Raw genomic sequence first — 14,140 nt, 5'->3', positions numbered from 1 at the left:
AGAGACAGGCCCTTCAAATTCTTCAGAGGTGTTATGCTTTCTGCATGTTTATTTCATAAATTTTGGACTTGTGCATCAGATTAACAATTCTGTCAATAAAAGTGAATGTCTGTCTTCAGCCTTAAGGAATCGTTGAGTGCTATTTAAAACTGATCCCTGACAGATCAGTCAGCAATAAACTTAACAGCAACTAAAATCTAAAATGTAATTGCTACTTCCTTGAGGGACAATGTTACCACCAGGAAAATATGAAAAATATTTTCCTAAGCCTATCGCCTGACTGCACTGGCTAAAGGCCAGAGCAAAGAGACCAGTGTTACCCAAAAGTCTCCATAGGGCCTGGAAAGGATGTGTACATGTGGTTGTGCCAATGTTTCACATGATTCTCTTCCTGTTTTTTTATTTCTTCTAAGACTTAGTGTAAGCCCCTTAGTGTTGGATTTATTGTTTGCCTAATGTTTATGCTTATGTCTATCATACATTTTAACTAAGTTTTCCAGTTGATTCAAGGTTTATTAATGTTATTTTGGGATATTCATGTGTGTGTGTGTGTGTGTGTGTGCGCGCTTTTACTGTATTGTAAATTCTTTAGGATTGCATCTAATGTTTAAATTAGATATCTTATTTTAGATATTTGTATCTGTTAGTAAAAGCAGTAGCTTGTAGCAGCTGATATTAAGACCCAAGGAAGTTAGTCTTGGAATTCAGTTTGGGCCAACACCCGGTAAATCTCTTTAGCAAAAACAAAGACCCTTTTGGAATTACAAATTGAATCTGATGATGGCACCCCAGATATCCTAGCCGTTGAAGAATGCGCCAAAATCACCATTGGACCATTTGAACAAGAGGCGTTCCTCCCATTGGGCAAAGTGGGCAATTGCCCAGGGCGTCACCTTGTGGTGGGCGCCAAAAATGAAGGTTCGTTTGTGGGATTTTTTTGTATTTTCGGTGTTTTTTCTATTTTTGGCCTGCAGGGGGCGCAGTTTTAGGCTAGCAGCACCAAAATTTCAGGGGTGTTTATGGAGACTCTGCTGGTGCTATCACCCAGGTTTGGTGAGGTTTGGTTCAGGGAGTCCAAAGTTATGGACTCCCAAAGGGGGTGCCCCATCCCCATTGTTTCCAATGGGAGATAATAGGAGATGGGGGCTACACTTTTGAGGGTCCATAACTTTGGACCCCCTGAACAAAACTTCATCAAACCTGGGTGGTATCATCAGGAGAGTCGCTTACTGATACCACCAAGGTTTTTTGAAGTTTGGTCCAGGGGGTCCAAAGTTATGGACCCCCAAAAGGGGTGCTCCATCCCTCATTGTTTCCAATGGGAGCTAATAGTAGATGGGGCTATCATTTTGAGGGTCCATAACTTTGGACCCTCTGAATCAAACTTTACTAAACCTAGGTGGTATCATAAGGATAGTCTCCTGCTGATACCACCCAAGTTTGGTGAAGGTTGGTTCAGGGGGTCCAAAGTTATGGACCCCCAAAAGGGGTGCTCCATCCCCCATTGTTTCCAATGGGAGCTAATGGTAGATGGGGCTACCCTTTTGAAGGTCCATAACTTTGGACCCCCTGAACCAAACTTCACTAAACCTGGGTGGTATAATCAGGATAGTCTCCTAGAGATAGCCTATAGTCTCCTAAAGATAGCCTAAAATTTTGGTACTGTTAGCTTAAACATTGCACTCCTGACAGGCACCCTCAAATTTTCCCCGGGTTCTCTCTTTAAATCCACCCCCTTTGGAGTGGATTTAAAGGGAGAATCTGGGCTCCCTAGATTAAAAAAAAAACATTGAAAGTATTGTTGAAGGCTTTCACAACCAGATTCAACTGCTTGTTGTGGGTTTTACAGGCTGTGTGGCTGTGGTCTGGTAGATCTTGTTCCTAACGTTTCACCTGCATCTGTGGCTGGCATCTTCAGAGGTGTATCACTGAGAGAAGTCTGTTATAAGAGAAGACTGGACACAGTGTATAACAGACTTCTCTCTGTGATACACCTCTGAAGATACCAGCCACAGATGCAGGTGAAACATTAGGAACAAGATCCACCAGACCACATCCACGCAGCCCAGAAAACCCACAACAACCAACATTGACAATGATGCTGTTTGGGGTGGATGGGTGGGAAATCTACCCTGAAACAGCATCATTTTCAATGTTGTTTAAACTAGAGAGCCCAGAGTCTCTCTTTAAGGTGGATTTAAAAGGAGAATCTGGGCTCTCCAGTCTAAACAACATTAAAAGTGATGCTGTTTCAGGGTGGAATACCCCCTCCAAAAAATAGCATCACTTTCAATGTTGTTTAAACTAGGGAGCCCTGGGTGTGTTCAGATTTGTGTGTTGGGGCATGTTCTATAATGGGATGGTGACTTTGAGATGACCTGGTGCAAAAAAATGTTCTTTGGTCGTGGTGGGGGAGGGACGCTGCCCATATTGGGGGGGGGGGGGGCGCGCAAAACTCAGATTTTGTCCCGGGCTCCATTTTCCCTAGCTACGCCAGATGTGGATGTATACTCTGCCTTTCTCTCCCAGCTCCTTTCCCTTCCTCTCCCCACAACAGACACCTTACGAGACAGGTGGGGCTGAGAGTTCTGAGAGAACTGTGACTAGTCCAGGCTTCATGTGGAGGAGCAGGGAATCGAACCCGGATCTTCCGTATTAGAGTCTACCCGTTCTTCACCACTACACCACGCTGCCTTCTGTGGGAATTAGTTTGCGGTGACGTCCTGAAGTCGTTTGAATTTTTCCCAGGCCAAACCCCGCCCACAAAGCAGAAACGAGCCACGTTCTTTTTATTCCTTCTTATTTCTTTATTTTTCCAAGCCGCGCGCCTCTGGCGTCCCGACGTCACTTCCGCTGCCGGGCTCCGCCCCGCCCCTCGCTGCTCGTCGCGCAGTGATGAGCGCACCAGCCTTCTTGCCACGTCTCCTGGGCAGCGGCGGCGGCGGCGGCGGCGGAGCGTGTCGGGAGGGCCGGGCCGCGCCCCCTCGCCTCCCACGGCCCCCGCAGCGGGCAGGCCCATGGTGCTGCCGCGGGGCAGGAGGTGAGTCCGCCCCCCAGAGGGGCCCGAAGCGGCCGCTCGGCCTGCGGCTGTCTCCGGGAGAGGAGGCGCCCCAGCTCCCCGCCCCCCGTCCACCCCCCAGTAGCCGCTGGACCCCCAGCCCGGCATAAGCCCACCCCTGGAGGGAGGGGTGCAGCGCTTCGCTTCCCACGCCCGCGGGGCTCTTCATTGCAATGCTGCGGAACCCCAACTGGAAAGGGAGGGCGGGCGGGAGGGAGGGAGGCAGTTGGGGTCTTACCAATGCGCCTGGCCTCCCCCCCCTTCTCCCCACGCCCCCCTCTTCTCTTTCTCCTTCTCCTTCTCCCCTTCCCCTCCTTGTCCTTTTCCTTCCTTTCCCTGCCCACCCTTCCCCCTCCCCTTTCCCCCTTCTCATGACAAATTCCCTCTCACTCTTTCTGTTTTACTGAACAAGTCAGAGGGCGAAGGAGAATATGCTGCCACGGGAGGTGGTGATGGCCACTCACCTGGATAGCTTTAAAAGGGGCTTGGACAGATTGATGGAGGAGAAGTCGATTTATGGCTACCAATCTTGATCCTCCTTGATCTGAGGTTGCAAATGCCTTAGCAGACCAGGTGCTCGGGAGCAACAACCGCCGAAGGCCATTGCTTTCACCTCCTGCATGTGAGCTCCCAAAGGCACCTGGTGGGCCACTGCGAGTAGCAGAGAGCTGGACTAGATGGACTCTGGTCTGATCCAGCTGGCTTGCTCTTATGTTCTTATGAGCCAGACTTGACTGAGTGAGAACTAGCAAAGGGTCATCCTCTGCCAGAGAGGGGGACAGAGAACAAAATGGTGCCAAGTGGTGTATAATGTTTGTAAGTTTTTCATTATCGAGCGACTGGATGAATGGAAATGGTTCCATTGTATTTTACAGTGACTGTGTGCGCACATCAGATCTGTGGGTGTTATTTGGATGGGTTGTATTGTTTATTGACTAGGTGTAAACCACCCTAAAAAGAAAGCTAAATGAAGTAATACAATCCTGAAGTGGGTCTCAGCCTGGCCCCTCTTGCTCAGAGGTTGGGCCACCCCATGTGGGGGGCCTACCGTTTGAGCCCAGAAGGCTGGCCAGCCGGCCGGCCACTTGGAAGCGAAGTGGAAATGAAGTGGTGCAGGCCATGCTTCCACTTGATTTCAACAGCGTGGCCACTTTGTGGTGCTGAACTCCAAGTTTTGAGGCATGAGGGTGGTCAGAAGCAGTCCTGAAAAGATAGCTTCTGAGGGGAGCTGTGTTGGTTTCCAGCTGGATGAGCAAGTGTTGAGCATTTCAAGAGCCCAGCAGATAGGAATTTATGAGAGTCGAAGCTTGCATCCGACCGAGGAAGTTTTGACTCTCAAAAACTTGCACCCCCAATATCTTCTTTCTACAGTGCTACTGGACTGGATCCAGTAACTCTAAAAAGACACCCCCACACCCTCCAAGCCTGATCCAGCAACTATACTGCTCCACCCCTTCTCATCTCCCATTTCCTGTGGGCTCTGCCTGCCAAAAACTCATATTGAAGTAGACATCATTAGTCTTTCAGGTTCCCCGTTGGACCTACGAGAATGGCCCAGTTAGATCCATGTGCCCACTGTTGGTTGAGCATCTGTGGCTCTGTGGTTGAGCATCTCATTCCTCAGCATCTCCGGTTTAAAAGACCAAGAAGCAGGTGATGCAGAAGACTTCTGGCAGAAATCCTGGAGTCTGCTGCCAGTCCAAGTAGACAATACTGACTTTGAGATGGATAGACTGACTCAGACAAAGGCATCTTCATGTGTGTTAGTGTGTGGGTGGCCTCCAAATCCTCCCTTGTTCGGCACTTGTTTTTCCAAGACCCACAACAGAGCCAGTGTGATGTCATGGTCAGGAGTGGTGAACTCTAATTCGGTTTGATTCCCCACTCCTCCACTTGAGCCACAGATTCCTATCTGGTAAGCTGGATTTGTTTCTCTGTTCCTCCGCATGAAGCCTGCTGGGTGACCTTAGGCCAGTCCCAGTTCTTTCAGAACTCTCTCAGCCCCACTTGCTTCATAAGTATCCCTGCATGCAAACAAGTGACAACTACTAATGAAGTTACATTTGCCTTCAGAAAGGGGGATAGTGCGCAGGAAACTGAAAGGGAAAATCAAGAGTCAAAACTGTCCAAGATGCTTGGAGGTTATTTAAAAACACAGTTATAAAAGCTCAGCTGGAATGTGTTCTGCAGGTTAGGAAAGGCAGCGCCCAGTCCAAAAGAAAGCCACCATGGTTAACAAGGGAGGTTGAGGAAATTATTAGGGAAAAAAAGATGTCTTTTAGAAAATGGAAGTCCAACTTAACTGATGAAGAATACCAGAGAGAACACAAATGGAGGCAAAAGAGAAGCAAGTTAGCTGTAAGGGAGGCAAAAAAGGATTATGAGGAATGCATGGCTGCGAATATCAAGACCAGCAACAAACAGTTCTTCAAGTACATCAAAAGCAGGAAGCCAATTAGGGAAGCTTTAGGCCCATTAGATGACGAAGGAACAAAAGGTGTGCTAAAAGATGACAGGGAGATTGCAGAGAAGCTGAATGAATTCTTTGCATCTGTCTTCACCCAAGAGGAGGTGAGGAAAATTCCTGCACCTGAACCAAGCTTCTTAGGAGGTGAATCCGAGGAACTAGCGAAGATAGTGGTAGACAAGGAAGAAGTTCTGGCAGCCATTGATAAACTAAATGCTACCAAATCCCCTGGCCCAGATTGCATTCATCCAAGAGTTCTTAAAAAGCTCAAGCATGAAATTGCTGATCTTCTCACTTTAATATGCAACTTATCCCTGAAATCTGCCTCCATCCCTGAAGACTGGAAGCTTGCCAATGTCACACCAATCTTTAAGAAAGGGTCTGGGGGGGACCCAGGAAATTACAGGCCAGTCAGTTTGACATCTGTTCCTGGTAAATTAGTAGAATCTATCATTAAAGATAAAATTATAAAACATGTAGAAAAGCAAGACCTGCTGAGAAAGAGTCAGCATGGCTTTTGCAGAGGCAAGTCCTGTCTTACAAACTTAGTAGAGTTCTTTGAGGGTGTAAACAGGCATGTGGATAAGGGGGAACCAGTGGACATTGTCTACTTGGATTTCCAAAAGGCTTTTGACAACGTTCCTCACCAGAGACTGTTGAGAAAACTCAGCAATGAAGGAATAAGAGGGGAAGTCCTCCCATGGATTAAAAACTGGTTGAGGAACAGGAAACAAAGGGTGGGTATAAATGGGAAGTTCTCACAATGGAGAGATGTAGGGAGTGGTGTCCCCCAAGGATTAGTTTTGGGACCAGTGCTCTTTAACCCATTCATAAATGACTTGGAAGTAAGGGTGGGTAGCGTGGTGGCCAAGTTTGCAGATGATACCAAATTATGTAGGGTGGTGAGAACCACAAAGGATTGCGAAGAGCTCCAAGCGGACCTTGAAAAATTAGGTGAGTGGGCTAAGAAATGGCAAATGCAGTTCAGTGTAGCAAAATGCAAAGTGATGCACATAGGGCAAAAACTCCAAACTTCACATACACGCTACAGGGGTCAGTGCTATCAGTCACAAACCAGGAAAGGGATTTGGGCGTCTTAGTTGATAGTTCCATGGGAATGTCAACTCAATGCATGGCAGCTGTGAAAAAAAGGCACTAAAACTCTATGCTGTGAGATAATTAGGAAAAGGAGTTGATGTAATACAAAACTGCAAGGATTTCGTCGTGTCTCTTTATATAAAGCCAGTGGTGTGACTTGGCACTTGGAGTACTGTGTGTTCAGTTCTGGTCGCCACATCTCAAAAAAGGATATTGAGGAGATAGAAAAGTGCAGAGAGAGAGGAGACAACGAGGATGATTGAAAGGAGTTAGAGCACCTTCCTTATGAGGAGAGGCTGGAAAGCGTTTGGGGCCTCTTTAGTTTTGGAGAGGAGACGTCCCCAGAGGGGGATATGATTGAAGTCTATAAAATTATGCATGGGGTAGAAAATGTTGACAGAGAAATTTTTCTCTCTTTCTCACAATACTAGAACCAGGGGGCATTCACTGAAAATGCTGGGGGGAAGAATTAGGACTAATAAAAGGAAATTTTTTCACGCAATGTGTGATTGGTGTTTGGAATATGATGCCACAGGAGGTGGTGATGGCCACTAACCTGGATAGCTTTAAAAAGGGCTTGGACAGATTTATGGAGGAGAAGTTGATCTATGGCTACCAATCTTGATCCTCCTTGATCTGAGATTGCAAATGCCTTAGCAGACCAGGTGCTCAGGAGCAGCAGCAGCAGCAGCAGCAGCAGCAGCAGGCCATTGCTTTCACATCCTGCATGTGAGCTCCCAAAGGCACCTGGTGGGCCACTGTGAGTAGCAGAGTGCTGGACTAGATGCTCTGGTCTGATCTAGCAGGCTAGTTCTTAGGTTCTTATAAGGAATTTGTTGTGGGGAGGGGAAGGGCAGGAGTTGGTAAACTGTTTTGAGATAACTTACAATTATTATTATTATTATTATTATTATTATTATTATTATTATTATTATTATTATTATTATTATTATTATTATTATTATTATTATTATTATTATTTATTGTGTTTATAGACCGCCCTCCCCCGAAGGGCTCAATTGAGAAAAGTGGATATAAATCCAAACTCTTCTTCTTCAGATGGTTTTTGTGACTGTCCTGACACTTCTGCCTTGACCTTTCAAGTTCATTTCAGATTGCTCCTATAATGCAGCATATAATATGAGAGCTTCTATAATACAGCAATCGGCATTATTACTTGGAAGTAAGTCTGTTTTAATTAAATGCACGTCCCAGTAATACTGTTCTTAGATGGTAGACTTAGAATGAAGCAGGTGTGAAACTCTTTATATTTTGAGGTTTATATTTAATTAACACAGTTTCAGTTGCATCTCAGCTATTTTGTGATTGTTCTCAATTGCAAAGGAAGCCGTGAATACTGAGCCAGCGAGGCTTGGTTCAGTGCAGGCTTGTGTGTCCAGGTGCCTCCAGGGAATGTTGCCTTTGGGAGAAATGGGATCTAGGCTTGCGTGTCCATGTGCTTCCTGTGCATGTTGATTTTGTGAGAAATAGAATTTAATTCCATCAAGAATTTATTTCAGTGGAGTCAGGGTCCGTAGCTGCTATTCGTAACTGATGTTTCTGAGGACAGGGTATGTGGGTTGGGGTCCCTTTGGCATCTTTAGGTTGGGAAGCGGTTAGGGTCTTGTTCCGATTCTTCTGAAAAACCTGTGAAGAAGCTGTCAGTCTTGCTCATGTGACCTCCGTTCACAATTAGCTTCGTTTCAATCATTTTTGTTCCTTTTTCTTGTCCCTTGAGGCCCTTTTTCTGTGGCTGTGTTATTGTGCCACTGAATTCAAAGCCTTCCAGCATCACCTGAGCATCTGTCTCTCGCTGAGCTCTTCCTTTTGAATTTGAATCTGGGATCTGCCTGCACGCTTCACTCCGTGTCCATGTTACTTAGGAATAAATGTTTCTGCACAGCTCTTTGCTCTGTAGTGAGGTAGTCACTGTGGGCCTATGAGCAGTGGGGCCAGACCCCTTTGCCCCACTTTGCACGACTCAGTTTTTGTGCAACGCAGCAGTGCTCTGCTCGGTGGCATCCACTGCCGCATTTCTGCTCCAAATCTGCCAGTCTGTGGTGCTCTTCCAGAGCTGGCAGTGATTTCAGCTGCACCAGCTGGTTGCCCCGGTCCCAGTGATTATTGCAGCTCAGCTGGGCCACGCAGTCTCCAGCCCTCAGCTGGTTTGGTTTGCGCAGAAGGAACGCCTTTGGGCGTGATCCTAAAGATCATTTGAAATCTTTGGATCTTCTGAATGAATACAGTTAGGATCCTGAACTAGATTTCACATTAATGTAGCATAGGAGTTGCGTGTTGGACTGGGACTTGAACAGCAGATGCTAACCTGGAGAACTGAATTTGTTTCCCTGCTCCTCCACGTGAAGCCTGCTGGGTGACCTTGGCCCAGTCACCGACTCTTCTCTCAGAACTCTCTCAGCCCCACCTGCCTCACAAGGTGTCTGTTGTGGGAAGTGGAAGGGAAGGACGTGTGAGACTTCTCACAGGAGAAAAAGGCGGGCTGTCAATCCAAACTCTTCTTTTCTTCTTCAGATCTCTGCTGTGCCCCAAAGTTCATCCGCCACCCAGAAGCCAGTCATTGTCTTTCTGCATAACCTTCTTCTTGGATTGTTTTGAGGACAAAATGGTATTGGGTGTGGGGGGCAGGCAAGTATTGCCCCCTTAGCTGCTGAAGTGTGATGAAAGCTGGAGGCAAAAGGGAAACGGCAGCTGAGGGTTCAAAGTAAAGGAACAGACAGATATTTGCCAAACAGCTTTCTAAATGTCCAAACAAAACCTTGGGAAGGAATAAATGCTTACCTTGTTCCTAAATACTCATATCAAACAGAATGAGGAGAGTGTCTGTTCACACCAATGACAGAGTTCTTAGAGCTTAGGGGATCTGTTGTTTGGGGGGCAATTTGCAGTGCAGTCCTAAGAGGAATTGCTCCAGTCTAAATCCATTCATTTTGGGGGTCTCAGAGTCATTCTCCTTAGAGCAGCAGTGGCGTAGGAGGTTAAGAGCTCGTATATCTAATCTGGAGGAACCGGGTTTGATCCCCAGCTCTGCCACCTGAGCTGTGGAGGCTTATCTGGGGAATTCAGATTAGCCTGTACACTCCCACACTCGCCAGCTGGGTGACCTTGGGCGAGTCACAGCTTCTCGGAGCTCTCTCAGCCCCACCTACCTCACAGGGTGTTTGTTGTGAGGGGGGAAGGGCAAGGAGATTGTAAGCCCCTTTGAGCCTCCTGCAGGAGAGAAAGGGGGGATATAAATCCAAACTCTTCTTCTTCTTCTTCTTAGAACTATGCTATTGGTAAAAGATCAGCTTTTCCCCCATGGTCTGTTTTACAGCTCAGTCCCAGAATTTGGATCCTGCAAATGAGTCCCATGCAGCCTGTGAAGCAGGCTGTGTCGTGGAGTGTGCTCTTGTGCTTGGTAATCTATTTGAGCAAGGCCCACTGACACCAGTGATCTTGTGGAAACGGAAGTGCTGGTGCCAGAGGAGGCATAGTTTGCAGCAGAGATTATCTAGCACGCGGGTGACAAATTCATTTGTTGCAAGGGCTGGATATGACATAAATGTGACCAGGCCAGGCCCAGGACTGGAGGGAGGCCTGCTGCAGGCTTGCCAGCCCAGATAATTGGGGGTGGGGGTGGGACTGCCTCATCTAGCAAGCCCACAGTGGGCTTGGCAGCCTGGGATGCCACTGGGGGAGCTGGTCAGCATCTGCCTTAACTGGTGAGCCTGCAGTAGGCTTGCCAACGCAGACTGGTATGGGGGGGGGGCTTGCCAAGTCAGATCAAGAGCAAGGGGGCTGGCTGCCTGGATTTTGGAGGTCACAGAAGGTTTGCCAGGCCCTACTGGGACTGGGGCAGGTGGTTGGAGGCTTGGCAGGGCAGATTGGCAGTGGGATTGCCTCACCTAGCTTGCGCGCCTGATAAGCCCTCTCACCGGGCCAGATCCGGCACCCAGATCGAATTGTTGACACCCCTGATCTAGCACACAGAGATCTTGTTCACAGAACCCAAGCCCAAATGGTGCTGCTGGTGCATCCACGGGTGTCATCACAATACTTGTGACTTGCCTGGTAAGTCAAGGAGTTTTCTCCAAAAGCACTACACGGGGAAGTCACCTTATATGGTAAGTCTCTTTAGTATTGCCACGCCTCCCCTCCTGTCACGATCAATTTTCTATGAAGTGTTATACCGTTGAGCATTAAACAGTCACTTCCTAGTCATTTTCAGCTGGACTAGCCAATGGGGAGCCTCGGTCTCTCTGGGCGAATGGGCGAATTATGGGCGAATTATGCCATTCACGTGGTACTTTACCATCTTCGCCAGGCGAAGCAGCTGGCTCCCTGCCTGTCCCAGCCGACCTAAGCACAGTGATCCATGGCATGATCACCTATAGACTGGATTACGGAAACTTGCTCTCCACAGGGCTACCCTTGGGCTTGCTCTGGAAACTCCAGTTGGCCCAGAATGCATTAGCGAGGGTCCTTACCGGATCCTCCTGGTGAGCATGCATTCGACCTGCGCTCCATAAACTTCACCGGCCCCAGGTGGAATACCAGATAAAATCCAAGGTTTTGGTACTGGCATTCAAAGCCCCAAATGGTCTGGGGCCAGAGTACCTATGGCAGTGGTGGCGAACCTTTGGCACTCCAGATGTTATGGACTACAATTGGCCGTGCTGGCAGGGGCTGATGGGAATTGTAGTCCATAACATCTGGAGTGCCAAAGATTCGCCACCACGGACCTATGGGAACATCTCTCCCCAAAGGCAGCTTCGATCTGCAAATGAAAATTTGCTTGTGGTCACTGGCCCAAGACAAGTCCAGCCAGCTTCAACCAGGGACAGGGCTTTTTCGGCCCTGGCCCCAACCTGGTGGGACGCTCTGTCAACCAAGACCAGGGCCCTGCAGTTGATGCAGTTCCCCAGACCCTGCAAGACAGAATTGTTCCGCCAGGCCTGTGACTGAGGCAGCAGCAGCTGCCGCCTGTGGTCTCCCCTCCTGTTTCAGTTATGTTGACCTGCAGGGGTGCAGATTGTTCAGATTTTTAAAGGGCTTGGAATTGAGGCTTGGAATTCTGCCACCCTCTGAAAACGATATGATTTTGGATCAATTAAAATTTCTTTTTGTGTCTGTGGAATAGTTGTATTTATTGAATTCAGGTTTTATCAGCATTATGGTGCGTTTTGTATGTGATATGTTGGAAAGTACCCCAAGGCCACAAGGGGAGGGGCGGTATAAGAGACAAATAAATAAATAAAACCTGTCCATTCCTGTGAGGCTGCCTACCGAGCTCGGTCTGCCTGAGGCGCAATCCATGATGGCCAATAATGCAGAGTGTTTTATCAATCAGGCCTCAGGCGGAGGGAAGGGAAGGAAGAGGTCTAAAGTGAGGATTGTGAATGAGCTTCCAGCGGACACATTTCTGCTTTGCTTTGGTGCCTAGTTTCCCTCTCCACAGTTGGCGTAAAAGTCAGTTGATCGGTCGCACGCTGCCCATTGGCCATCTGTTAGTTGGCATGCATTTCTTTATTGAGAGTTTACCCTTCTTAACGGTCTTGGACTGTGGCAGAACATTTTGCAAGGCTGGCACGGGCTGCTTGCCCCCAGCCCTGCAGCAGCCGGGGAAGATCTGCGCGTGTGGCCACCTGCTTAGCCGAGGGCACGTCTGAGCAGGAAGACTTGGCCTGTTGCCTACTTCTACTTTTTTAGTAGTTGGTGTTACTTTGTATTTTTTCAAAATTGCAATTGGTTTTTTTGGGAAGTAGAATAAGTATTTAGCCAGTCTATCACCAAAGTATATTTTATGCAACAAATGCTCGGCCCAGGCGGTCACAATATAGGCACAGACCCATTCAGTTTCACTGGCATAGTCCCCCTCCCCCCCATGATCTTGCATGTGGGTATCAACCTGTACTAGGAAAAAAGGCAGGTGGTCAGGGATCCCATCAAATGCACTCCCAGTTTTCTGCAGGGTACCGGGGCCGCTGCCATTACACATTGCACGTCACTGGCGGTCCTGGTGGCATTCCACCCGGGACTCTGGGGGTCCTCCTGCTAAGTTGGGAGGTGGCAGGCATACAGGCAGTGGGACCCTTTGAGGCACCAAGGGTGGCTGTAACTGAGTAGTATTCAGTGTGTGTGTGCAGGGGGGGGGTGCTCCTACAGTAGACTGAACCCCAAATTGAAAGCATGGGGGACCAATTAGGCTACCCCCACTGGCCAGCCCCCAGGCCGTCTCCTCCACCTGCACCCGGGCCTGGAGCAGGTTCAAATGGTGGAACCCTGCCTGGAACTCTTCTCTCCTGGGTCCGTAAGGCGCCTTCAAATATTCGAAATCCAAGTCCGAATCACACTCGCAATTTAGGTCCACTGGTCTGGTGAGCCACACCGCGCTGGTCCTGGGCTTAGAGCATGTCTCAAACAAAACTCTGGGTTGCGCTCCTCCTGGTGGGAAAGTCCAAACTTCAGTAGGGTACTCCGCAGGCTCTCTATCAGGGTTGTAGGAATCCTCTGAGCACGGGCCCAGTGACGCACCTCCCATAATTCTTGCGCTGAAAGTCCAGCAACAAAGGCTCCGTGGTCGCCCCAGACCCAGCTTCCGAGCCACAACTATCTTTACTACCAGCGCGGCCCGTCTCCTTGCTAAGATGCAGTTGTTCCAGGCCCGCAGCTGTGGCCTCCACGTTGGACTTCCACTAAATCGGCTCTATAGTCCATGAGAGTGGGTCATACCATCCCTAAATGAGGCATCCACAGGTACCATTCCTGCCACAAACATAGTCGCCAAAGGGTTGTTCGCAACTTCAGTCGGTGGCTGAGACATGAAGTTGGCAACATGAATAATAGTAGAAACATCTTAATGTCAGTTCCCCGATCAGACAACAAACCACTTACAAGTTTTCAAGGATTTTATTGACAGACTAGCGGCGCCCGGCCACGCATTACTGTGGCAATTGTCCTTTTCATCACAGTCTGCAACCCACACAGATGTCCATGCAGGTCCAATGATCTGCAGCATAGCCTTTTGGGGTGGTAAATGGAATCCCTCTTTCCCTTTTCAGTTCACATTGTTATATGGTGCTGTCTTGTTTTTTTAGTATAAGGTAACCCTTCCCATTCCACAACGGAACTGTCCAGAGTTCGAATCCCGCTGTCCACAGGCTGGTTGACACGCATAGTCCTGGCTTGGGTAAGGCAGAACTGGGGCAAGCAGGCTATCCCAATCAGGCAGCAGAGGCAGGGTGGTGAGGCGTTCAAATCGAGGCCAGCTCCCTGGGTTCTTAAAGGGCCACGTGCAAAAGAAGCAGAGCCAATAGTGTTGGTTCGCCCCCACCCCGTGAATTTTCTTAGAAGAAAAAGGCAAACTCCACCTCGCTTTTAGTAAAAGAGAGCTGTGGCGAATGTGGGTGAGGAAGTGGGTTCACGTCCATACCAGCAAACCCACCCCCCATCACCATCCCCTCACAGAAACGCTTGAATGACCACTCCAGATAAATCAATGTTTGTAAATAACAATA

The 14,140-nt window shown here is 48.5% G+C and overlaps 1 protein-coding gene across 1 annotated transcript in view; it reads left to right on the top strand.

Moving 5' to 3' along the window:
- Window positions 1–2,887: 2,887 nt before the first annotated feature.
- TMEM39A (transmembrane protein 39A) overlaps window positions 2,888–14,140 on the top strand; it is a 40,895-nt gene continuing 29,642 nt past the window's right edge. The window contains exon 1 of the mRNA XM_048502691.1: window positions 2,888–3,040. The gene's annotated coding sequence lies outside the window, so the exon portion shown is untranslated. The remainder of the gene's footprint in view (window positions 3,041–14,140) is intronic.

The sequence above is a fragment of the Sphaerodactylus townsendi genome, linkage group LG07 (genome assembly GCF_021028975.2).
Source record: "Sphaerodactylus townsendi isolate TG3544 linkage group LG07, MPM_Stown_v2.3, whole genome shotgun sequence".
NCBI lineage: Eukaryota > Metazoa > Chordata > Lepidosauria > Squamata > Sphaerodactylidae > Sphaerodactylus > Sphaerodactylus townsendi.
This window is presented reverse-complemented; position numbering and strand designations above follow the sequence as displayed.